Source organism: Mastomys coucha, unplaced genomic scaffold (assembly GCF_008632895.1).
Source record: "Mastomys coucha isolate ucsf_1 unplaced genomic scaffold, UCSF_Mcou_1 pScaffold7, whole genome shotgun sequence".
Classification (NCBI taxonomy): Eukaryota; Metazoa; Chordata; class Mammalia; order Rodentia; family Muridae; genus Mastomys; species Mastomys coucha.
This window is the reverse complement of record NW_022196913.1, coordinates 40,826,386-40,852,871: the sequence shown is the minus strand read 5'-3', so window position 1 is coordinate 40,852,871 and position 26,486 is coordinate 40,826,386. Positions and strand designations below refer to the sequence as shown.

General features: G+C 42.7%; 1 protein-coding gene across 5 annotated transcripts in view; it reads right to left on the bottom strand.

The window, feature by feature from the left end:
* Positions 1 to 26,486, bottom strand: part of Fars2 (phenylalanyl-tRNA synthetase 2, mitochondrial) — a 440,651-nt gene that overhangs the window by 42,782 nt on the left and 371,383 nt on the right. The gene's annotated exons all lie outside the window — the stretch shown is intronic.

Genomic DNA, 26,486 nt, shown 5'->3' with positions numbered 1-26,486 from the left:
CCTGGCTTGCTCAGCCTGTTCTCTTATAAAACCCAAGACTTCCAGCCCAGGGGTGGTACCACCCACAAGGGGCCCTCCCCCCTTGATCACTAATTGAGAAAATGCTCCACAGCTAGATCTCATGGAGGCACTTCCACAACTGAAGCTCCCTTCTCTGTGATAACTCCAGCCTGTATCAAGTTGACACACAAAACCAGTCAGTACACCGCCAATGTATGATACCCTTTCTGAGCAAGTTCCCAGCTCTGGTATTTGTGTAAACCCTGCTACCCTGATGTTCCCCCCCCCAGATCCTCTCCATTGTCCCCAGTCTTACCGTAGGAGGCCCTGTCCCAGGGTCACTGGACAATCTGGTGGTCCAATCAGGTTCTGGGAGTCACATTAGCAAAAACTGTACAGTGCAATTACTTAGAAAAAGGACAGTCAGTGTAGGCTTTAAAACCAATGTGAGCGACAGCTGCCCAGGGCAGGACTCTTTCCTGCAGCAGGAAGACTGCTGCTGGACTCTTTCTGGGGAGAGTGATGGGCTGCCAAGCTGCTGGGCAGGCCACTGTTATTAAGCACATCAGGCACTGATGGGAACAGGGAACATTTCCTCCCATACTCTCCAAAGTCAGTGGGGAACCAGAGATGGATGGGGTTTTGAGGTAGTCCAGCCTCCACACAGTGGCGACAGGGAGAACAGAAGGACAAGCACGGGGTAGAAAGGGCGGGGCCATCTGCCTCAAGAACTGCTTACCCTGAGCACATGCTTGCCTTTTTTCAAGAGAAAACCCAAATGTGCTCGAGGGGCCTCTAGCTGGGCCTGCTGTTTCTAGTCCTCTATATCAAGCCTCTGGCTCTCTCCATCAGGGAAGTCCTCCTAAAGTAGGGCTAGTTGTACACACCCAGCTCACACTGTGATTTAAGACCATTTGCTACCAGTTATAGCGATCCACAGAGCACAATGTGTTTTTCCTGTCACTTATTGCAGGCAGGGACTCCTGTGAATGTATTCTCAGCTTTGCCAACAGCAAAAATCATTTTGAAGAAGCCATTCTTTCTAGATGAGCAGAATTACTCCCTTTACCTCCTTGCCCCTTGCCTGTCGTGAATAAACAGTCATTTCGGCTTCAGCAAACCTCACTTCAAAATAAGCAAAGTCCAAAACAAAAGAATAAAACAAAACAAACAAAAAACCCAATAAAGCTGTAATGCTCTGAAATCCATAACTTCCCTCCAAATGTCACAGTATGAAAACACCAAGTTCCTTCTAAGCGCATTTGCAAGCCATTTTGGGCCATTCTCAGCTGTTGGATTATTCTGAAATACATTCAAATTAATGGGCAGACTTACAAGCCAGGCATAATTTCTCCATTTATGTTGCTTATGAAACTGTCCCTGTGACTGGAAACTCTGTCCACCATTCTTAATGAACCAAGGATGCAGCCTACTGCTGACATGGCCAATCTGCAAGGGTTCCCAGTCTCCGTGGTTCTCTGTAGGTTCATCAAGGCAGCACTTGCCCATCTCTCTCTTGATTCAACTATTTAGCATCCATTAAGTGCCACCATAGACTCAGCCCGAGCCACCATTTGCCCCTGCTGCTGTCTCTCTAACCATTGCATTCCTGGGGTGGCCCTCTTAACAGTCTGAGCAAACAGACATCTGCCCCAGACAGGCATCTAATTTAGAATGAACGTTCTGTTGGAAGCCCCTTGTGCCAAGTTCCCAAATATGGAGGACACATGGCAACATCAAAGGCTGTGTGTGTGTGTGACAGGAAGCCCTGGAAATTCATAGCTGTCACATGCACCAGAGGGAAAGGTACTAAGATCTTAGAGTCCCCATGTCTGTGAACTCCCCAGACTCACTGAATCTGCAGTCAGATAGTTCACTGGGACACTTATTAAATATATAACAAGTGCCCACATGGTACCAAGTGTTGCTTTTCTGAGAGGTGGGAAGGGGGAAGGCAGGCATTCAATAGAGGACAAACAAATGAGAGGTTCAGGCAGCAAGAGCTCAGGATACAGACTCAGGTAGATGTCCATGCTTTCTACTTATGTGAGACCTTGACCTGGCCTTTGTGTGTTCTGGTGATTCAGCAACCTCCCACTATCTCTGAAAGTAGTAACAAATATACATGGGAGCTCAATGGCAGAGGCATGGGCATAAGGTCTCCAGAGCCCACAGACAAGGGGAGGAGGGTGAGTTAGAGCTGAACAGAATGATGGTGCTCTAGCAATAGCATTGTGACAATAACCCCACCCACCTTCTACAGCAGCAGCTGCCACAGCCTCCCTGTGCACTGAGCAGCTTCCTGGCTGCCAAGCAACACATTTTTGTCCTTCCTACTTGGAAAGACTCAACAAAGCAGAAACTGCCACTCCACTTTACAAATGGCAAAAGAGAGGCACAGTGAGGTCGCACAACTTTCAAAGGTCCATCCTTTGTGCCTGACATTGAACAGCTAGTCCTACAATTGGGCTAGTTTTAAGTGAGTCATCAACCGACAGCCAAAGGATGCTATTGTCATTCCATGCTCCCTGGAAGGGTTGTCCATATGGAAGGAAAGGATTCACAGTCTCTGAGAGCCTGGGATGTCTAGTTAGAAGACAGTGCATGCCAGGGTGATAGGGTGCTCAGCTCTGCACGCCATGTTGGTTCCCCCACATATACAGCCCCTCTTTTCTGCTGAAAGCACAGCTGCTCAGCAGAAGGCTTCATAAGGTCCAGAGTCCTCTTTGGCAACACCCTCTCCTTAATCCTTTCTACCCTTATTTTATTACAAAAAAAAAAAAAAGGAAAAGCATTATTGTGGTGAGTCAGGCATGCAGGTCCCCTCCTAACTCCATGTGTTTATGTCCATGAGTCAACCACTAAGGACAGTGTGTACTTATGTTTTTACAACCATACAGCTTAAGGTTTTATTTGACTTACCATTACAGCCTAAGTATTTTCCCTGCTGGTATAGCTGTCATCACCGTCAACATCTTGTTGGGCCACAACCATGAAATGTGCACCCATTTAGCACTGAGACTTGCCAGGGCTAGAAAACTGCTGCCCAGAGTCACCTGTGGGCAGGGCTTCACTAAACATGCACATGTTTGTTGCACATTCTGAGGAAGAGTTGGGGCATGTGATTAATCCCAAGTGAGGATTTAAAAAAAGGTTTCAGGATGAAAGAAAAATAGTTTCTATTTGTGAGTGGAGGTACAGAGCAGTGCCACGGTGGTGGGCAGGTGTGGCACACACAGTTTTTTCAAGTCAGGTCTTGAAGTGCCAGTGTGTCCCACGGTGACAGTCACTTACCTGCTGAAATTTACCCACCTGCCTTCCAATTAACGCTCCCAAAATAACAGCACTGATGATGACAATATTAATAGCAGCTATAACAATGGTGTCCCCTATTCCTGTTACTTGCTCTGATCTCTACTACTTCCTTCTCATCAGTGGGACTTGAAATCAGTTTATAGATCTTAAGTGTGTCATGGAAGGCACTAATATCTGCCATGTTGTTCTCTGCGGGCTGACAGGCCTGGGTTACTCCTGCTTTAGGGAAACGGGTCTAAAGTATTCTTAGGGTCTAGATGTGAAACTGCTCCCCACAGATACATTTGTTTTACTACTCGGTACCTGGCTGGTAGTGCTGTTTCAGGAGGCTGTGGAACCTTTGGGCCTGGGTCTGTAAGCCAGTGGAGAACAGAGGGTTACAGCCTTTCCTGCCTCTGTTGTACTTCTGCATTCTGCCTTGCTGAGAAATGAGTCCCAGCCACATGTTCTTGCCACCATTAACTGGATGTGCTGTCCCCACAGTTCTGGATTGAAAGTCTGAATCGAAACTTATCTTTGAACCTCCCATAAGTTGTCTCTTGCCAGGTATTTGGAAACAGTGATGAGAAAAATAGCCAGTATAATTATGGAAACAAACAAAGCAGGCAGATTCCAAACCTGCTCATGAGAATTGAGGTGTTCAGGGTGGGGTTGGGGAGTCTGTGCACTAAGAAAGCCCCTGCCTGGAGCAGCCCCGCAGTTCCCACTGAGGCCCCTCCTCCAGCAGCCCCACGCTGGGGGCATCCCAGCATGACCACCACTGTGAAAGGCTTCTGCAGTCCTGGGGGAACTTGCTTGTCATCAGCAGGCCGCTCGGCTGTGGCTGCCCGCTATAGATGTTTCTAAAATTCATTTCCAGCCACATTTTGGCCCAAAGCCCCAAAGCTTCTCTTCAGGAAGAGAGCATGCAGCCTCCCAATTTCATTTTGCTTCCTTACTGCTTGTTCAAAGAACAATCATCTAAGATAAAAATATCATCCTCAGGCAAGAAGAATTGAATTCAAACACTCTTAAGAACAGATTCAACAACTTTTCTCTCACAAACAAAACAAAACAAAACAGAACCACAAAGCTGCTTCATTTCTGGTCCCTAGTTACCCCACCAAAGAAAGAAAAGAATGGAGAGGAGGAGAGGGTATTCAAGAGAGACTTTCTGAAAGACTTCGGAGTGACAGTGGATACACTGTATCTCAGTAAGTGGTCTCAGTAGACTGACAAGGGGGACTGCCACTAGTCCACCGCAGATGACATGGAGGCCTAACAGTATCAGCAATGTGCCCTGGGTTGCACAGTTGGTCTTAAAGAAAGTTTCAGACCCAAGCAGCTTTCTCCTAGGACCCATGTTCTTACTCACAATGCTACATTTGGTATTTGCATGCGGCTATGGTCCAAACAAGCTAGTTAACTCTTGGTGAATAAAAAATAAAATGTGTTGCTATTTGACTGTTCTCTTCTCTCCTTTCCTTTGTTCTAGTGGTTGTGGTGTTGGGGATAGAATCTTAGCAGTGTCTGTGCTAAGCACATGCTCTGCCAGTGAGCTCTACCCTCCATCCTGCACCCCACACTTTCTCCATCATGATGTACAGCCCCCACAGCTAGCTGCTTTCCTTCACTGTTTCTCATGAGATATAAAATGCCCACAAAGCCAATGTATATCAGAACCTTGACCTTCCTGCCCTCTGGAGTCTCCCCAAGCCAATGTCTGGATGCTTCTCTCTGAACATTAACACCATTCCCCAGACTTGCTGACTTTTCACTCCTACTACAACCACAATAGCTTATGACCTGGTTTGTATTTTATAAAATATCGTGCCATATATAATCTTTGGGGATAGATGCAGGGTATTCTTTTTGGAGGCTGCTGTCCTGTTGTCACAAACCTCCCCAAGAGCATCTTAGGGATACCTGCAATCACATCAGGCTTTGACCTTGGTTTCTGAGCTAGATCATGTGGGGCATGGCACCTCACTGGTCTTCCCTCTTATCACACTCTCCTCACTGGGCTCAGAACCAAGGCCTCTTTTCTGTGTTCAGTGGGCTCAGAACCAAGGCCTCTTTTCTGTGTTCAGAACATGCCAAATATCCTCTTTCCTTGGCACCTAAGCTAGCTATTCATTCTGCTGTTCTTATATTCAGATGAACTGTCACTCCCTACCCCACTCCCTGAGAAGCATCTCATGACCACAGAACTGGGAGAACTACCTAGACAATGCACCCCACTTTATTTTGCTAACAGGATGTCCAGCATCTACTGGCTTTTAGCTTTCTTACTTTACAAGAAGAAAGACCAGAGGATGTATCTAGTGTCAGAGGGTGCTCTACAAGCATGTGTGGAGGCCCAGACCTCTTCCTCAGGTATCCCCCTAAGGTCAAATCATTTCATAGTATCTACATGTTTCTCTCTATTGACACACTATTGATACAGAGGCAACAGGTGGATAAGACCCACCATATGCCACTTCAGACCAAGGCAATGGGGACATGTAGTTACTAAATTTCTTTTTTGTTCTCTTCATATTTGTGGGGAGAAAAGTATAACTTAAGTTTCATCCAAAAATTCTAAGGGGAAAAGGATTTTTGAAAAATTGTCTTAAAAGCAGTAAACACTATCTTTATTATATCTCAAGTCGTTGGCATTCAATTTTCTTAATAGTCTGTGTAACTAGATGGAAAATACTTGTGCACATGTCTACACAATGACATATCAAGTTGTATCAAAGAAAAAACAAGTTGGGCAAGCAAGTATTTTATAGAATATTATTTGATATTTGAAATAGGTATCACATGACTCAGGATGGCTGAGGTTGCTAATAATGAGTACAATGAGCCTGCTATTCATGCTCAAGTAAAAATGGGAATTTTGGAGAACAGGTATCCACCAATAGTTAAGACACCCCTGGTGAGGGTGGTGGTGTGGATACTGAACATATTTTGTTGATCTTAGATACTGGAATCTGTCAGCATGTGGAAGAGACTCACAATGGAGGAAACCAGAATTTCTAACTGATGATGTAGTATGTCACAAAATCACATACTTGTAAAAGATTGGTTCAAATTTCAATAAAGAAAAATGGAGTGTAATGTACAAGTTAAGAACCAAAGGTTCATTGATGCTGATTCAGATTTCCTTGTGCAGTGAGCTTTCTAAAGACCTACTTGTCAATTTAAGTATCCTATCAGTGAAGTATAACCACAGTGCTCTCAAAAGCCACCGAGCATTTTCTCTCCTTTTAAGCAACATATTGGCACCATGGCTGGAGTTTCTTCATTTGCTGGATTTGAGCAACCAAGAGCACCAGCCTGAACATAGAAGCAGCTGTGGAAGCTGGGGTCAGCTATGCCTAGTGGTTCGCACCTCAGCACTCTGGAGGACAAGAAAAAAGGATTGCCATAGGTTCAAGAGCAGGCTGGGGAGATAGTTTCAGTTTGGCTTAGAATACAATACAAAACCACATTGCCCCCACCCACCCCAAAACAAACAAACAAGCAAACAAAAAAAGAAGAAAGATGATGCGAATTTTTTTTTTTTTTTTTTTTTTTTTTTTTAAAGAGGCAGGCATTATAAAGGACTGAAAAATAAAGAGATAAATCCTGGGTAAGGAGAAAAGACATAGCAGGGAAGTGCACAAGGAAGACCAGTAGGCTGGAAACACAGGTGGAAGTTGATGTTGCTTCCTAAGCCAGGAAACCTTAGCCTCTGCTCTTAAAGTGTAAACATGGTGGGAAGTAGCTCATTTATACTATGGAGGATAATCATCTCAGAAAATACTAATTGTAGATATTAATTATGTCTACAAAACACATGTACACTGACAGTTGAACCACAGCTTGGCCAAGTTGAAACATAGATCAGAGAAAGCATGTTGATATGGTTTGATATGTGTAGATCTGCCTCCCTGACAAGACATAGAGAGCAATGGAGGAGAGCCAAGGGTAGGGCAAGAAGATGACAGAAACTATCTGATTCTTCAAGCCACGGTAAAGAGTCTTGAGAAACACAGAGCTGAACAAAATCAAATCAATTGATTTTCTGGCAAAATAAGGAGAGAGACATCCTGAGCAGGAGAGATGGGGTATTCAAAGCTCTCAGGGTACTTGAAGTTGGCAAGCACAAAGGAGATATGGGCTTAGATACTTGGACTGAAATATCCAAGTGGATAGGCTGGCACTCAGTGGAAGAGATTATAGGCTAGGGATCATATAAAAAAATGTCCAGTGCTTTTTAGAATGGGGGCATCATCCTTGAAATGATACTTAGGGCATTGTTAGATTCGGGGTGGGAGTCCCACTCACGAAGATACAGAGATGGAGATCAATGCAATTAGCATGAGGTTTTTAATAATTCAGTATACTGGGATCATCCCGCAGTCATGCAAAGGCGACCCTGAGGAACAAAGGCACACACTTTTTATACCCTCCCAGAACATAGGTTTGCAGCATGAGTTGGCTATCTCTCATTGGTGGAGCTCATTGTTCTTTTGAGTCCATTGACCTTTGTACCCCAGGTGAGGAGATACTTAAGGCACATAGGAGGGGTGGGGGCAGACCCACCCCTTCCTGGGGATGTTTCCTGGAACTGGGTATTACTGCCCACAATTAGGGCATCTCTTGGGGACGGATGTTTGTTCAGTAAACCCTCCTGAAGCTCTCTGTCTTTAGGTTTAATGGACATTCCTGCCTCCTCAGTATTTTATGATGTGTCCTTGTTTGCTCAGTTCTTACAGCATCTATGCCATACCACACAGGATGCTCTCGACTAAAGACAAGAAGCAGAGAAGTCAACAGGATTGGCTGATTATTGATGGACTTCTGATGGCCATCAATTACTACAGAATGTGGTGGGAATAAAATGGAAGAAGGAAAACCAAGAAATGTTGCAGAGAAAGAAGTGCTTAGAAGGAAGCAGGAAACAGAAATAGAGAGAGTAAATTATAAAGTTGGGAATAATTACAGTGCATTTTATCATAATTAAAGACATAGGATGCTCACGCAGTCCATCCTACTCCAATCATCAAATGGCTCTTCCATCTCAAGCAGGGACGAGATGCTCTTCATGTGATAGGTCGAAAGAACTTTATAAACCCCATCCATCCCACAGTGTCACTGGAGAGCCACTTCTCACATTAACATGACAACCCAAACAAGCTGCAACAGCTACCCAAGGAAACAAAGCCTAGAAGACTTTCATAATGGGAAAGGCAGTGCCACTGAAAATAAGTGCCACAGGATGTGTGTAAAAAATGCATATAATTAAACGTCACAATCAACAGGAAGTTACAACCCTTGCCCCCATAGGTAAACTATAGAAAGATTCACAGAAGGAAGACAAGGCACATTTTTATTCATAAAGTTTTGTTCTCTTATCTTGGCAACTCAGAATTTCATAGAACCCCATGAAGTGGCACCTTGTTCTATCACTGTCTCCATAAACAACACAACTTTAAGACTACTTTTTCTGCAACTACTCCACTGCTGCAGGGCAGTCCTGCTGACACCTACCTCGGCGTACAAGAAAAGATACTTAATGATGTAGGCTCTGGACTTACCACTGGATGGTTAGAATGGAGATAATTTACCCTAGGTCAAAGTAAAATAAATAAAAGAAAGTACAAATCATTGCCACTCTTTATGAAAATTTTAGAGTTATTTTTCATGGCTGTATATTCTAATTATTCAAAGCTTCAATGTTAAGTTTAAATGAATTAATAAAATACTTAGTAAATTGTTATGGTTGTAATTTTTCAGATGGCCATTATCAGCAGTAAACACACACTCTTTACAGTCTTTAGTTAATTTTCAAGGATGTAAAAGAGGGCTGGGTATAATCCAGAAGCTGTGGGGCTCAGGTAGGACAATTGTAAGTTTGAGGTAAAACTGGCGTAGTGAGAGCTACATATGAAAACTGACACAGATACAGACACACACACACACACAGACACACACACAGAGACATACAAGGATGCAGGAAAGAAAAAAAGAACATACAGGGCACCTAGAGCTCTACAGGCTTGGGAACCACAGTTGTACTGTTTTCAGTACTAGGTACTGAGTAATGTGGGGTCACATACTAAAGGCATTGGTCTCCTTTCTGAAGCTTCTTTTTTAAAAAAATCTCAAGTTAACATCTGGTAAAACCTATTCTTTGCTTGGTTCTCTTGTAAGAATTGAGCAAACAGTGACACCTCATGAAAATATCAGGAAGCCAGGAATGTCCATTAAACTTAAAGTCAGGAAGCTTCAAAAGAATTTACTGAATAAACATCTGTCCCCAGGAGATGCCCCAACCCACCTGCAGTAGGGGGATCTCTCACCCCGCTTATATGTGCAAAAGGTTTCTCCTCACCTGAGACACAAAGGGCAATAGACACAAAGAACAATGAGCTCCACCAATGAGAGATAACCAACTCATGCAGTAAACTAAAGCCTATGTTCTGAAAGGTATAAAGAATGTGAGCTTTTGTTCTTTGGGGTTACCTCTGCCCCGATTGTGGGATGCCCCCAATATACTGGATCATTAAACATTAAACCTCTTGTTTATTGCATCCATCTCCATCTCTGTGTCTTTGTGAGTGGGACATCCTGGACGTAAGACTCGGCTCTCCGGATCTTACACCCTTCTTCATGAGTAAGTCCTGCAGTTTTAACAATAGATCACAAATGTAAAGGAGACCCCCCCTCCACTCCTGCAGATGAATACCTCAGGATTATCATGAATGTCTGCAGCTATTTTTTTTAATCCTCGTCTTTTTCTTAAGTGTCTACATCAAGACAACAATTTTAAAGCTAGTTTTTATAAGAATATAATGTATGGCTTTTCTGTTAATTACTGGTCTTAAGGTATTTTTTTCTTTTTGCATTATGAATAGATGGTAAAAAAAAAAGTGACAGTATCATTTAAATATTCCTTCTCTGCAGGGCAGGACATGCCATATTTTAAAAGCAAGTCTCAAGTTCCTTTCAGGAAGAGACACTGTGATCGTAGCAATTTCTATGTGAAATAGAGAGTCTACATAGTGGAATTCTACAAGGGAGCACACTTCCAGAAAAGCATACACTGAGTTTTATTAGATTATATGTGAGTGGGCTTCAGAAACCAAACTTGAAGTTATCTTGTCTTGTGGAAATGTGTCCTCTCTGCTATTGAGCCAGACATGATGAACTACTGCCAACCCCAGATCTTGGCAGTTACATCATCAGAATTTCCAGTAGATTCCACATAAAGGGTAGCTTTGTGCTGAAGCCTAAAAGATTGTATGGAGAATGCACTCACATGGCCTTGTCTGGGATTTGCAGAACAGGGCCCCTGTTTCCAAATGCTAGGTTAGCATCTTGGTCTTAAGGCACAGGGAGCTTTGTTCTCCAAGAAGTCTGAGTAACTAGTGAAGGGTGTGAGATGGGAACAGATCTCAGACCCTAGGAGGCAAACATTGATTCACTTTACACAGGTTGTAGGCACCAGGAACATCCCTGTGAAGACTGGTGAGACAGGCAGTGGTTCAGGAAAAGCAAGAAGAGTCTACAGATGTGACTTGTTTTAAAAACACACTGGCCTGAATTTAATAAACAGAATTTAATAAAAATCTTTATTTTAGATTCAAAACAATGAATAACCGCCTTAGGTTGAGAGTTGGATTCCTCAGGCTGGAGTTGAATAGATTCCACTTTCTGGAAGGTATGTAGCCCACATATTTTCTGGTTTAATTACAGAAAAAAAGTTTTGTTTTAAAAAAAAAATACAACTTGAATTCTGAATTGTGGCCTTGGATTTGATGTTCCAAATGTCACTGTGTACATTAGTGTGTCCATTAGTGTGTCCTGGTCCCTCTCACCTGGATTGATGTTTATAGGGCACTGGCAAAACATACAGAGAGGTAAATGAGTTCTAACAAATGGCTGCCAAGTTAGAGAGTAGGTACCAGAAGGAGTACCCAACCCCTACTCAGCAGCCTCCACCTAGTGAGCCCTGCCACAGGCCAGACTGGGCTGTAGTGTGTACTGGGGTCCAAGAGTAAATCAGATCTGATGCTGGCTCTCAAAAGTTCAGAGTCTAACATAGATGAGCTGAGTAAAATTATTGTATGATTAGCATAAAAAGAAAAATACTCCTTTAATTATCAATACTTCAACATCCTTGCAATTCAAGGGAAACAACAGTATGGTTGGAAGATCAGAGCTGCATTCTCGGTGGCGTCTGGTGAGAGGGAAGTGAGCTTCCCTCTGGAACAGAAGGTCAATGCTTCGGGATGACTGCAAACACGCTAATGCAAAGAGATGGTGTTACGGTGTGGGAGCTACTTTTGCTTGTAAAACAGGTTACAGAAAGAATTGCATGCCTAGAGAACTGGCCAGGTACACTTTTGGGGTATATCTGTGAGAGTTTACAGATTACTAGCATGTAGGCCAGGGACTAGCATGTAGAATCAGGAAGACCACCCTCAATGTAGACCACACTATCTATGATGACTAGTGTTGACTGAGAACTTAAAAAAAGAGTAACCTGCAAGGTGGGCCTCTGGAAAGGTTTATTACTTTGACTGAGGTGGGATGACTCACTCTGGGTGGCACTATTCCCTAGGCTGAGAACCTTGGATCAAGTAAGGGTGGAGAAAGCTAGTTAGTACTAGCATATGCTGCTGCTCTCTGCTTCTGATTGTGGACACCAAGGAAGAGGCTACTGATCCCTTTTCTTTCCTGACACCAAGGACTGTAATATGGAATCATGAGCCACATAAATTCTTTCTCCCTTAAGTTGCTTCAGTCAGAGTACTTTATCATCACAACAGGGGAGAAACAAAGATGTCATCTAACAGGCTGGTATTTTTGTTGGACCAAAAAACTCATGATAGGCATTTTTTTTCTTGTTTGTGCCTGTCCCCTTTGAGTGGGACAATGAGAAAAACGAGAATCATTTTTCTGTATCTCCTGGACATCGTGTTCCAGGTTCCTCAGCCTTTGAATTTAGATGTGCATCATCGGCTCCTCAGGGTTTCTATTAATTACTTTTCTGATGCTGTGATAAAACACTATGACCAAAGGCAACTTATGGAAGCAATATTTTATTTTGGCTTAATTTTCAGAGGAATAAGAATCCATCAGAGTGACTAATGATGGCGTCAAGTGGCAGGCGCTGCAGCTAGAGCAGAAAGCTCAGATCCTCAATTTGAGGCACAAATCAAAGAGAGTGAATTGGAATTAGGGTAAGCTATATAACCTCAAAGTCTGTCCCAGTGATCTATTCCTCCAGCAAGGCTGTATCATTTAAACCTTTTCAAATAGCCCTACCAACTGGAAACCAAGTATTCAAATATCCAAGCCCAAGGGAGACTGTCTTCTTCAAACCAACACAGCGGTCTTTCAAGTCTTCGTCCTTGGGGTGGGGATGAGTTAATGGTTCTCTTCTGATACTTCCACCTTCTTGGATTAAGCAGTTAATAGTTTCCCTGGCTCCCTAGACTGCAGATGGCCAATGCAGGATTACCCAGGGTATCATCCTCTGGACAGTCCAACAAATTCCATCTTATATACATGGTGATGGTTTTGCTTCTCTAGAGATGAATACATGGGGATTTTATAGTACATATCTTATATAATATCTCACCCAACTGAGTAATCCTAAAGGCACAAAAGACATAGCGATGTGTGCCTTTGCCAATAAAAGTCTTGTCAAACATACAAAGTAACTTAAATCTGATCAAGCCTCTAGACTCACCTAGCTGCTTGTAGGAAATCAGAAGATGCAGAACATGTGAAATGATACCACATGGGACACACTTGTCAAAATACAGAACAGAAAAACTGCTGAATTCAAATGACCCAACTTTAATTACAACAGGATTGTGTGGTGGGGAGGGAAGCTTATGGGTGAAGAAATCCAAGAGACATCAACTGAAGGCAAATGATGGCCTTGTTTAAACTATGGAACAAAGAAGAAAATTTGAATATTACATAAGTTCATAATTCAAAGCTAAAAGCATGGACTACAATATTGTGTTTGAACATTTATATACCTAAGGCTCAGAACATTGTGTAAGAGGCTGTGGGACGACTGTAATAGCCAGAGGACCAAGATGCTTACTGTGGGTGGTGCCTTCTAGAGATGATAGAGATGCTATACCTATGAAATCTCAACAATACGATTGCCTAAATAAGACTGGCATTGTAGTCGATAAGTTGGCAAACCAGCATAGATGGGAACATTTTCACAAGGCCCCACCCCTACATGAAGGGCTACAGCTAATCAATGGCTGCTAAGGAAGGGAGAATCAGCTTTCTCCAGGGATAAGAATCTTGATCAGTTTTTTAAACCAGTAGGCAACCCCAAACAAGGGTTCCTGTGAACAACATTAATTTAACTCAGTATAAAATAAATGTGTACATATACCTATATAAATCTACCAATCTACCAATCTATCTATCTATCTATCTATCTATCTATCTATCTATCTATCTATCTATGATAATTATAGTATAGAGATCATGAATTTAAGAGGGAGTGGGGAGACATTATATTATATGGGGTTGGAGGGAAGAGGAAGGGTGATGTAAATACAGTATACTTATATGTGAAATTCTCAAAAAAATTTAAAGAAATTATGGTCATCTTTTTCAAATGTGCTTTTTCTGCTATGTATACATACAATTTTTTGTGGGGAAAGACCTGTAACTAATGTTAAAAGATTGGTGGGCGGTTAAGTGTGATTGTTCCTTTCATAACCCCCCCCAACTCAAGATGCCAAGGCAGTAGCCAGGCATAGTAGTGCACGGCTTTAATCATAGGACTTGGGAGGTAGAAGCAGGTGGATTTTTGTGAATTTGAGTCTATATATTAAGCTCCAGGACAGTCAGGGATTCATAGAGAGATACTATCTCAACCAAAAAAAAGAGATCGAAGCAGGAAGACTTTAAGCTCCAGGCCAACTTGGTCTACTACATAGTTTAAAATAATAAAAGACAGCAAATGGTGGGTTAGCAAGATGGCTCAGTGAGTTAAGGTGCTTGCTGGTCTGACAACCTGAATTCCACCCTCACATGGCTGATGGAAAGAACTGATTCCAAGTTGTCCTCTGACCTTCACAGATAAGCTATGACAGGTACCCACAATAAATCAGTAATGTAAGAAAAATTAAAAAATACCACAAAAAACAAAAAGAATGCTGGGAAAGCATAATTAGTGTAGCATATCACACAGTGTTAGAGGAACGCAAGTCAGTGTCAGAAATAGACAGTGCTCTTCCTCACTAAGATAGCTGAACTAAAGCTAATGCGCAGGGCCGTGAGACTTTACACGTATCAGTGAGAATGCGCAGAGGTGGGTCTCTTTGGAAGACAAAATAGTTTGGCAGTCCCTCAAGAGGTTGAACATGGAATGACCTGGTGCCCCAGGAATCCACACCCGAGAGAAATGTGTCTGCAGAAAACTTTGACACAAAGGTTTATAGCAGTATTATCATGAGAGCTGATACACACAAGCAAACCCAGCATTCATCAAATTATGAATCAATCTCTAGAAAGTCATATAATGAAACATTTTACCGTTTTAAAAAAAAGGAAGGCGAGGAAGGTGGAGTATGGTAGGGGAAATATGCTTGAAGTACATTATATACTTTATAATAAATATATATATATATATATATACAATGAGCTATGAAAATGCTTTAATATTTAATTTTAAAATGACACATGAATAGATGCCATAAAATAGACAACCATTGAGAGTAGAGTTACAAGTAGCTGCATGTTCTAGAACTCCGCATATATGAGATATCCAGAGTAGGCAAATCTATAGTAACAGAAAGTAGGGCAGTGGTTACTGGAGTGGAGTGGGGTAGGGAAAAACAGGAGGAGGGTGACCAGCCTAAGGGTTCCTTAGGTTTTCAGAGAGGCAGTGCCAGTGTTCTAAAAGCGATGGCAGTGGTATGCACTCTGTGATTGGTACTGAAAAGCACGAAATGGTACATCACCTAGGGAACAGGAAGTATTGAAGAAACATAGGTAAGGACAAAGGTGAGATACAATGGAGCACACAGAAATCTGTTTAAACATGGATGCTCCATATCAGGCCCTCTTGCTCAATCCTGGCTCCAATCCTGGCCAACTGTGTGTGTGTGTGTGTCCTTGAGAACACGCGGTTTGAACTTTAGTTTCTTTAAATATAAAATAGGGGAGCATACAGATTGTGTGGAAGCCTGAGTCAGCCTGTGGCACACATGAACAACAACAAATTATGTCTATTTTGTCAACTGGCTCCTGCAAGCTCCACTGCCACTGTAGACACACATAGAGGCTCATGCAAAGCTGCCTGAAGTCTTGCACTGGGTCGGTCTTTTAAATTTGTTGGGCTGCTCTTTACCATGCTCTATCTCCAAAAAGTTCTGAAGTTTTGTGACTGGGTTTTCTTTTGAGCTTTATCATACATATGGAGATTTAGGGAAAGGCAAGAGATGTAAGGAGTCCCTAAGTAGTGATACAAAAAAAATATCTCTCCACCAGAAGGTTTGGCCATCTCACCCAGTAGCCTCTAGTGAACCCTGGACTCTCTCTTTGGATAAAGACCTTAGGGGACCAGCTCAATCCAGATGTGTGCTGTTATCAACATCAACAGACCTACCTGGACTCTAACTTGGTCACCTGCCTTGCACTTCACTTGTACATCAACAGTGGCCTCCTAAGTTAGCAAAGATCTCTGACTCCTCAATAACAAAGGTATTACATAAACCTAACCAGTGAAACTACAACTAATATTTTATAAATGGTATTCTGAATGAAGAATGTGTCCACATGTATTTGCACACACACACACATACACACTTACATGCTCATGTATGTTCTCAAAATAGAACAGCAGTATTTCATATCATTTGAATTTTCTCCAAAACAGATTTCTTAAAAATTTTTTTGTTCTATATGTATTAATTGCACAGGGCAATCAGCCAATGAGAGATGTAAGCATATGGACCACATGGTTTTGAAAAACATGAGAGCCAGGCAGCAATATGTTCCTCAGCCTTGCTACTCACCTGGCTCACGTTCGTAGAAATGGTTTGCTTAAACATGCAGTATCCTGTGGGCAGGGGTTGAGGGTGGGGAGCTCAGGGACAGGAATATAGCCCTATGCAAGCTGTTCAAGGAGTGCTGATCAATCCTTAGGAATGCTCCCTCACAAGACCTTTCTATAGATATTCTAGATGAGAGTGACAATTAGTAAGCTCAGAGTTTAGTGCATGTGTGCATCTGACACATGACTAGGACACAGATTATTATTTAAAGTGGGAAGTAAATGTGGTGGTAGTTCAGTAGACATCTATTTCAATTCATAGAGTAAGCAAGTATATTCTATTGAAGAACAGAACAAAACACATTTGATTTCACTGAGATAATAGTTATAATGTACACATTTATATTACTTCCAAAATGAACAATGTTCTTCCCATTTGCCTGTATAATCTCCCTGGCTCCCTCTGGTTTAGTAATTGAAATAGAACTGCATACTGTGTTGCTTTTCAGAGACAACATCAGCACTGATATTTGTAACTGAAATGCACGTCTAAGTGCACAGTGGATGCTTGTGGAGACTATAAGATAGCATCCCTTCCTGGCCAGCAAATGTAGAGACAGAGCTGGAAAAACTACAGCCTAGCAGTTCCCCCCTATGGCACTCTGCCACAATCACTGAAAGCTTATGATGTTTCACTGGAAGCAGGGGGGCATGACATCAGTTGTCCCTTGAGCTTTGCTCTAATTTCAATGGGAGGTATCACAGTGAGGATGGAAGAATCTCTACTACTCTGTTTGGGAATGTGAGGTACCAGGGCAGCAACTCTGGTCCACAAATCTCTGGGACCCTCTGATGTGCACTGAGGATAGACAGAACATGAAGAAAAATATGCTCCTTTGTTGGCAGGTTCATGTTTCAAGGTAGACTAGCAGATGCTGTCTTGCACACCCTCCCATGGGAGGCAGGAGAAGTATTATCATGGCCCACTTACAAGAATATCAGTATCTGGCCATGCTACCCAACAGTAAGACTATGATATCCAAAGCCTGGTTTCTGGCCTTGGCCATCTCATTTCATGTTCTCCGTGACTTGGAGCATATCTGTAGGCCTGGCCTGTATGCAATAGCTGCCTCTAACCATGCTGTACTTGTCTTGACCTCTCCTTGAGTCATGTGGTCTGGTAGCGAAGTTTGATCTAGCATCAGGGTTTTCTGATGATTAGCAGCTCATTGAAGGTTCCAAAGCCATTTTATTCTCAGATGCTGAATTTCTTTTTCAAATCTGTGCAGTATCGGAATACTTGTTATTGCCCAGGGGGCAATGAGAATATGCTTTTATGAGTGATGCATGGATCTCCAGCATAGTGTGGAGGCAGCCCGTGCTGGGAACTGCAGGTAAGGTCCACAGGAAACTGCATGGACACACTTGTTTCTTTCAGCAAACATGGCAGCAAGGTGATGCTATCCAGCGGGCCTCTAATCAAAGGAAGTAGAGAAAGGAGACAGAGGAATAGAGGCAAGTAGAGGAAGCAGACACTTACTGGGCTGACTGTGCCTCTGCTAAAACAAAAACAAGATACTTTGGTTCACCAGGGCGCACTGGAGAAGGCTGAGCTACATCTACTTGGGCTATAAATATGGCTCTGCTCCTGGAGCCACAAGTGTCCTGAAGGATGAAAAGACTTCAAACTCAAATGCTACCTTCAAGTCAAACAAAACTCTTCTCTAAAGGGCTTCTCTACTGGCTATTTTACCCAGTAACATCTGGTAAACGGCAAGGCTGGAGACAGGCATAGAAGTAACAGGAGTCCCTGAACACATTTCTCTGTTCAAACATGGAGGCCAATACAGCCAGTTAAATTATAGCCTGTGATCACCAGCTTGTTTGCAGCTCAAGTACTCATGCAGAAGCAAGGTGCATGTCTTCCTATTTGGAAAGTATGCATGTATGCCATGTATGCAGCCTTGGAGTTAAAAGAATGTCTTTGGGGTGTTACTGTTAGGACTCCTGGCAGGGTCCTAGTAAGCTGCCAGACAGCCTTACAACCTTCACGTCTCTAAGAGGTCAACATCACTTGACATGGGATGGGACAAATCTTGAGGCGACAGTGACAGCAATGAACAGTGGCCAGCTACATCAGAGGGATGTGATGATGATCACGACATAGTCCCTGACTGTCAGAGAGCTGTCATTCAACAAAGACAGAAGACCAAGTAAAACTGCTGAACACATAAGATAAAGGTAATGACAGCCAATGGAGTAAATAGCACAGGGTCACTTATGGCTAGAACAAACAAGTGTAAAACAGAGTGGCTGTGGGGCAGGGACACTCAGGATGGGTAAGAACTCCAAATGGAGAGATGGGGGACAAGAGAGCACAGTTTTAAGGAGCATGACAGGCACTTATGACATGGGAACACTCTGAACCTGTCAAGGAGGGACTCTGTAAATTACAGAAAGTAAGGAGCATTATGGGACCACTAGGGTTCTGGAACTTGGTTTAATCCAGAGAATAAGCAGCAGGAGGCTGGCACCAAGGAAGACTAGCTGGATAGCACTTACAAGATAGATTAGAGAGCAAAGGCCCAGCAGAAAAAGGAGTGGCTCACACAGAGAGGAACTCCCTCCGCTCTAGGCTGCCTGGCCACCTTTATCAGGGAAGAAGAGGGGAAAGGGAATGGACAGCGTAGGGGGTAGTTGAAAGGTGATGGAGAGGCCCCCCAGGTAGCACAAGATAACTCTGCATTATCCACATGTAGCCTAAGGTGTCAGCAGGTCTCCCAGGGCCAAAGCGGGCAGCAGGCAGCTGGGAATGGGGGACTAGGGTTAGAAGAGAAGATGGCTTCTGAAAGAGATCCAGGAGGCACCTCTGTGGGTATGATGGAGGCTGAGGGACAAAAGGAGGAAAACCAAGGCAAGCATCCCAAGGAAGTTCACACTCAGGAGGTGGCAGGCAGCAGTGAGGCACCACTGCTGAGGCACCAGGGTTCCAGAAAAACATATCTACCAGGGAGGAGAGAAGCCACAGCCTGACAGGTCTTTTATGCTGGGGAATCCCCTAAATAGAGGGGAGTGAACAAGGGGAGTGACAGCACATGGGCTCTGGAAGGGCTGTTCCTCAAGGGCTTCCTCCACTTCACTGTTTTTTTTTTTGTTTTGTTTTGTTTTTTTGACAGGGTCTTGCTAGGAAGTCTCTGTTGGCCTCAAACTCATGGCCTTGTTTGTTTCCCAGAAGCCAGGATTCTAGGCATGTACCACACCAAGCTACAACTCTAATAGAAGTAAACTAACTTCTATGATAACCATTTGCCAGCTCCTATGAATCATGGCTTTTGTGACCAGACTAGGTGATTCTTGGCTTTTAAGGATCAATTGAAGGACATCTGGCACACAGCTGAATTGGTGTTATCTAGTGATTCTTTTTTAATGGTGAGTAAACACTGGATAAGAAAAACGCAGGCATTTATGAAAAACTATTACCTGTGGCTGCCATCAGCAAGGATCTTGCAGTGAGTTGTCTTAATGGCACAGCTCTTTCTGGTTATTGGATTCAGTATCAGAACATAATTACAGACCCTGGAGCCTGTCTTGCTTTATGTCATGGTCTTATTACCTTGGGTAAGTCATTGAGATCTCTCTCCATGCTTCCATCTTCTCAATGAATGTAACAGAGATAATTAGACCCACTGTCACATGGTTGGTAACCTGAGTGTTCTCAAGGAAGGGGAAATACACTGAGCCTGAGAGAAGGGTGCGTATGTAGTGAGAAGGGTACGAATGTAGTGAGAAGGGTACGAATGTAGTGAGAAGGGTACATATGTGTGAGAAGGGTACGAATGTAGTGAGAAGGGTACGTATGTAGTGAGAAGGGTATGCAATGATAGCTATCATGGTGACTCCCACTGCCAGAAACTCCAGTAGTGCTATAAAAAGCAGCTACTGCCAATTTCGGAGGCTTTAGCAGGCTAGCTGTAGTCACAGCAATCCAGAGACAGGTCAGAGTGGGACTCCTCAGAGGAAAGTACACTGGGAGAAGTCAGATCTTCAGAGCAGAGCAAAAGTGTTCCTGTTCCTTAGGGAAAGGAGGAGCTGCCTCTGAGGAAGTCAGAGGAGGGCGGATTCTTCATCTTCCCCTTATAGCCTTTGTTTCTACAGCATTTCTTCACATCCTGCATGTGCTGTGCACCTCTGGCCTTTAATGCTTCCTGATTTCCTCTCAAATGAGCAAAAGGAGACCCCAAGGGAAGATGAAACTCTTGGGCATCCAGCTGTGTGCACTTGGGTTCAGCTGTCTGGCTGATATGGATGAAGTCCTTGGTCCTACCCTCTATACTCCCTCTATGGTGGAGTGTGATGTTTCTGGGCTAAGTTCATACTATTAAGTACTGAATTCAATTCTTTGTCTTATTAAGTGGGTTCTTGAATTCATGTAGATGGGTCTCTGCCGGCACAGTCACTGTTCCAAAGGACACTACCTTACTTCAAGCTCATGAGGACAATAAATGCAACTCCAGTTCTCCAGAGTTCAAGAACAAGTCAGTACCAAGAGACAGTGTTGTACATCAGGATGCTTGTTGCTCTGTAGTATGGGGCGGTATGAGAAGAGGCCTTTACCAGGAAAGAGCATAAAGGAATTTTCTAGGGTGACTACCTAGGGAAGTGCAATTATTGAGTTCTTCCAACTGAACAAGTAAGATTGGTGTATTTTACTTATTTTATATAATATCTATTGCCACAAATGTTAAAATATTTAAAAATAAGGAAAATCCACGGGAGTATCCTGCTCTTTCAAATCCATGGATCCAGGTATAGAATAAGTATGTGTAGGATCGCCGGGTAGTGGTAGTGCACACCTTTAATCCCAGCACTTGGGAAGCAGAGGCAGGCGGATTTCTGAGTTCGAGGTCAGCCTAGTCTACAGAGTGAGTTCCAGGACAGCCAAGGCTACACAGAGAAACCCTGTCTCGAAACAAACAAACAAACCCCCCCAAAACAAACAAACAAACAAACAAAAGAATGTGTAGGATCCACTGTCCCCTCTGCATTGTACCTCTAGGGCCAACCCACTGTCATACTTTCTATTTTAACACCTGAATGAAGCCAAGCAATATCTGGTTGCTCCTCCCTACAGCCTCCCCAATGATTTGGGCACAGCCTCTTTCTTTGGAGGAGTTCCTTCCTTCTGGACATGTAGTGTAACCACTGGGAGGACCCCTGTATTCCTTCCAAGCTATAGCTTGCCTGGGAAGAAGGCTTGTCACAGTTTAGGCTTGGGATGAATATAACAGGAAGTTCCTGAGCACCTCACCAGAAGCACTGACTCTGTGGAGAAGTGCACCATCAAAAGCCAAAGCAGACTGTCTGCGATCACCACTTACTGGGCTTGCTCTGTTTACAAGCCACATTGTGTGTCCTCTACGCTATCTCTTAGAACAGGAATACTGCCAGCAGCTCACTCTGCTTTTTCTCTGAGCATAATGCTGTCAAAACATATGGATTTCCCAATATTTAACCACTTTGGATTTGTCAAGTGGCAACTTTATGTTTTGAACTATATTTCTTACTTATCATACATGTTGCCAGACGGGACAGCTTCTGCAACTGTGAGGACCACTGCTATAGCTTTGTTCATTTCAAATATTAACCATGATATTTGCCTCTTGTGTACTGAGAACACTGTTTTCAACTGCTCTAGAACAAAACCCATGTGTTTATAGAGTTAGCTGTTAATAGCATAGACAGCACACAAATGTGTGCACAGCCTGTCACCTAAATGTACTTCACTTGGGATTCACAGTATTCTGAACACAGGTTCTATTTTTAGATAAAAATAATAACAAACTTCCATAACAGATAACTGCCAAAGGCTAGAGCAAGGGCTCTCCAGTATAAGTCAGTCAGAGGTTCTTTAACACATTCCTTATTTATGCTTTTCTTTTTTTGACTACTTTTTCAAAGTGACGACCCTGGCAGATTCGCAACTCAAGTCACATAAGAAGCTTGTTTAAGTTTCATACTTTACTTCTGTGATAAAATACTCTGACAAAAGAACAGAGAAGTTTCAGGTTACAGTCCATCACTGTGGGGTAGTCAGGGCTGCAGGAACAGAAGCAACTGGCCTCATCCCATCCATAATCAGAGAGCATAAGGGAGTGAATTCATGCATGTGCACATTCAGCTTACCTTCCCAGCTCACCTTCCCAGCTCTCCTACAGTCCAGGAATTCTTGCCTGGGGAATGGTGCCTCTCACAGTAGGCAGGTCTCCCCAATTCAATTAATTAAATAACAATAGCTCCCCACAGCTATGACCACAGACCACCTGATCTAGACAGTTTCTCACAGATACTCTTCCCAGGTGTAATGGATTGAGACAACTTGAAAATTAACCAGCACAAAGCTTGTTAAGTCTGCTTGTGTGTTAGATCCAGCTCTAGGATTTGAGTATCAATCCCATTTTCTTTTAGATTTCCACGAATGTTTCTGAAGGCCCGATGTAGTTACCAACAGAAAAGGGCTAATCAGGCCTAATAAACACAGGGCATGCAACATAGTGAGAGGCAGACCCATAATGTTTGACTCAGAGCCATGGCACTATATGAGGCTTGTCCTTCATCTACCGACAATGCTGTGACACAAAATTCACTGGACTCCACAAATGTCAGATTTTGACAACTAACTCCATCTTGTTTGATAGGAGTTTGAAGGAAAATACTTAACTTTCATGAAATCTTGCTTGTGGAAATGTTTAAGTGTGAGCAAAACTGATTTTCTTTTGAAGCAACAGGGTTACAGAAAAGCCAATGTCTTTACATCAAAGCCAGAGTGTGTGGGAGCCCTACTGAAGTTCTATCATGGGGGATTTTTCTGCTGTCCTCAAGGGAGACTGGGAGGTGAATAGCAGCTCAGGGTGTACAGAAAGACAGGTTTAGTTGGTCACTTCTGAACTGCTGATATACCCCAGGCCTGTCTAGGGTCCTCCATCCTGTGCCCCCTTCTATCTTGTCAGGTTAGTATGTGTGGGAACCTGGCAGTGCATGGAGGAGAAGGGAAACTCAAAGCAATTCTACCAAAAATCTTAATTAATCATAAAACCTAAGCAAACCATTCTCAGAGAAGCTATATTTGCTTGGTGTTGCTTTTTGATGTCAGACTGAGTATTGTTACCTAAGTAACAACTTCCCAAATGCTGCACAAGGAGAAGTCTGGCCCAACCTCAACAGCTTCTAAAATTCTCCTGTACTTATTGACCTAATGTCAATCAGTCCACTAATGAATTGCCTTTTTCATCAATTTTGAATACACTGATGATTAGAGTCCATTCAAAAATGATTCCTACTATCATAGACTAAAGGTACATTTTATTCAGTCTTTTCAAAGGCAAGAAGCATACATCACCATATGACAGACAACAGCAAGAGCAGCAATGGGTGGCATGCAGTTCATTGGTGGACACTTCCTACCATGCCCAAGGCCCTGGGTCAAAGTTAGACTACAGCATTTGAGCCCAGTGAGGGAAGGTACACAGAAGTTTAGTTTTTAATTCACTTTCATTAACTAGGGCTGGTCAGAGATGACATTATTTCCTCTGTAATCACTGCCCCTGCCAAGATTGGTTTGTTTGTTTGTTTGTTTAACAAAAACAAACCATCAAAGGATTACCAGAAATCCGACTGAGTATACACTTTTCACTTGCTGGTATTTCAGTCAAAAAGCACAAAACCAACTTCTAACAGTGAGAGGAATGCTACTGATGCTTTACTTTGGTTTTGTTCATGTGCCTGCCCTCAATGAAACATTTAAAAACCATCCACAGCATTGGCCTTCAAAGCTCTTGCTGTTTAGATAACGTGTTAACCAAAATTCCAATCTGGAGTTATGTCAAGAGTAACAGTACAATAAAGTAGAAGGCAGAGAAAGGCTAGACTGGCTTGAAAATAGCCACTATAAATCTAAAAATGGCACAAAACACACATATATATGCAGACTGCTGTATTTGTAGTGGACAAGACATTCATCTATTTCCACCTACATTACCACTCCCAGGGTCTATTCTAATACACTTGCCATGTTAATAAGAGTGGGTAATGAGGAGACCCATAACCCATTAAAGGGCAGTATAATAAAAACTCTGTAGTAGAGAACAATGAATTCCAATGAATCTTTTTATTTACATGATCTGAGTTACCCACTCTATGCTGTTTTTCATTTATCTCATATTAATGACTACTTCTCCTTTGTCTCCAGCATTCTTTTAGGAATCAAACCAGAGATTATAAAGACAATCAATCAATCAATCAAACAAACAAACAAATAAAAACTCAAAAGGGTTGTGACAGTAACCCTGGGGTCCTTGGTCACGAGAACACTGTCTGTGCAACAGTCTGTGCCTAGCTTCTGAGGCTTCATTAGAGTCCACAATTCTGCACCTGTCTAAAGACGTATGAAGAATTTCTATTCCTAGTAAAAGCCCAACCCAGAGGTGCATCACACCTTATTTACATTCATGCTTTTATCATAGGCACATGCCCCACACCTCCAGGATGCTCACAGGCAATGCACCGTGATAGCCCCGAGGGAGAGATGACAATGTGGCTCCCAGGCACACCACTAATATCAACTTTCTGCCTGTGACCAACAGCCTCTGCAGAGAAAGCACACAGGACTCTGACTGTGCAGGCCGGGTAATCTGGAAAAGTGAATGGATCCTGTCCCCTGGGACTGGGTCTGTCACAATGCACACTTGTCACAGGCTGGCAGGCCATTTTTCTGCCATAGTCCACCAAATCCTACAAATCCTTCTGGGCCTTCTGCAATAAGCTCTTCATACCTTGACTCTCATTTAATGTTCACATGGAAAAGCAAACTGTGCGTGGGGTGATCGTAAAAGCCTTATAGAAAATTAATAGCATATATGGATGAAAACATGAAGGAAGACATTATTTCTCTTCTGAAGCTATATGGGAAAGAAAATAATATCCCTGTGAGACACATTCTAGCACAACAGGTGCTGTGGTGACAGAGGGGACCCTTTCCAGAAAGAAGGGAACCTTGCATGTGACAACCTTATTACCGTATGGAAGGTTTTAATGAGGTCATTTATATTTGTCTGTCTCTCAGATATGAATGTCTCTCAAATATGTGTCACTGATCACTAATATAGTATAAGAAATTAAATGACAATAACTACTGCTAATCTATCCATCTATGTATGTATGTATGTATGTATGTATGTATGTATGTATCTATCTATCTATCTATCTATCTATCTATCTATCTATCTATGTATCTATCTATCTAAAGAAGCTTCTCAAAGTTAATTAGTGAAAACAAATACAATATTTATCCCAACCAGATATGTTATTTATTTTTGCTGTACTGGGGATTGAACTCAGGGCCTCTGGGTATGCTAGGCAAGCATTCTACCAGTAAGCTATAACCCTAACCCTAGCTGACATATTTTTGAATGTTTCAATAGTAAATAAAACAAAAAACCATGGTAGTACAATGAGTATCCTTAGGCAATCATTGAGGGGAAATCGAGTTAAATTTTATACCTGTGGAAAATACTAATACTATAGTTTAGTAAATGAATGTGTTTGTATCCACAGCATTTTTAAATGTGGCTGTCCTAAGCATTCTCCACTCATGGGAAGAAGCATATACTGGAGACCTGAGGCAGTTTACTATTATAGTATTCTGTTAGTAAATATAAGACTCTGGACTCAATTCCTAGCACTTCAAAGAAAAATGGTTTTCGAAATGTTTTGTGACTTCTGAAAATCTAACACACTTTGTTCGAAAGCCTAGAGTGTATTTGAGGACTAGAGCCCAGCTTGATAACAGTTGGGAAGGGAGAAGCTAGGGAAGGTCCTGGCCACACTAAGTGCCTGTGGATGCTGCTTGAGCGCAGCAGTGCACCTCAAATCCTGCAGCCTGACAGTCACCTGAGAGCTCAGGCAGATCTCTGTGTAAGACCTTACTCCAGACCTCATGACTGGCCATTTTCAATTCGCATTGTGACCTAGCAGGCTGCAGGGCAGCTCAAGAAGCTACATTTAAACAGTATCCCAACTTATGGCAAGGCTGCAAATCCATGCACCAGATTGAGTAACATTAAGAGACAGTAGGAAACCTCCAAAACTTCCTGTGTGAGGGAGTGATGTAATCAAAGCCAGT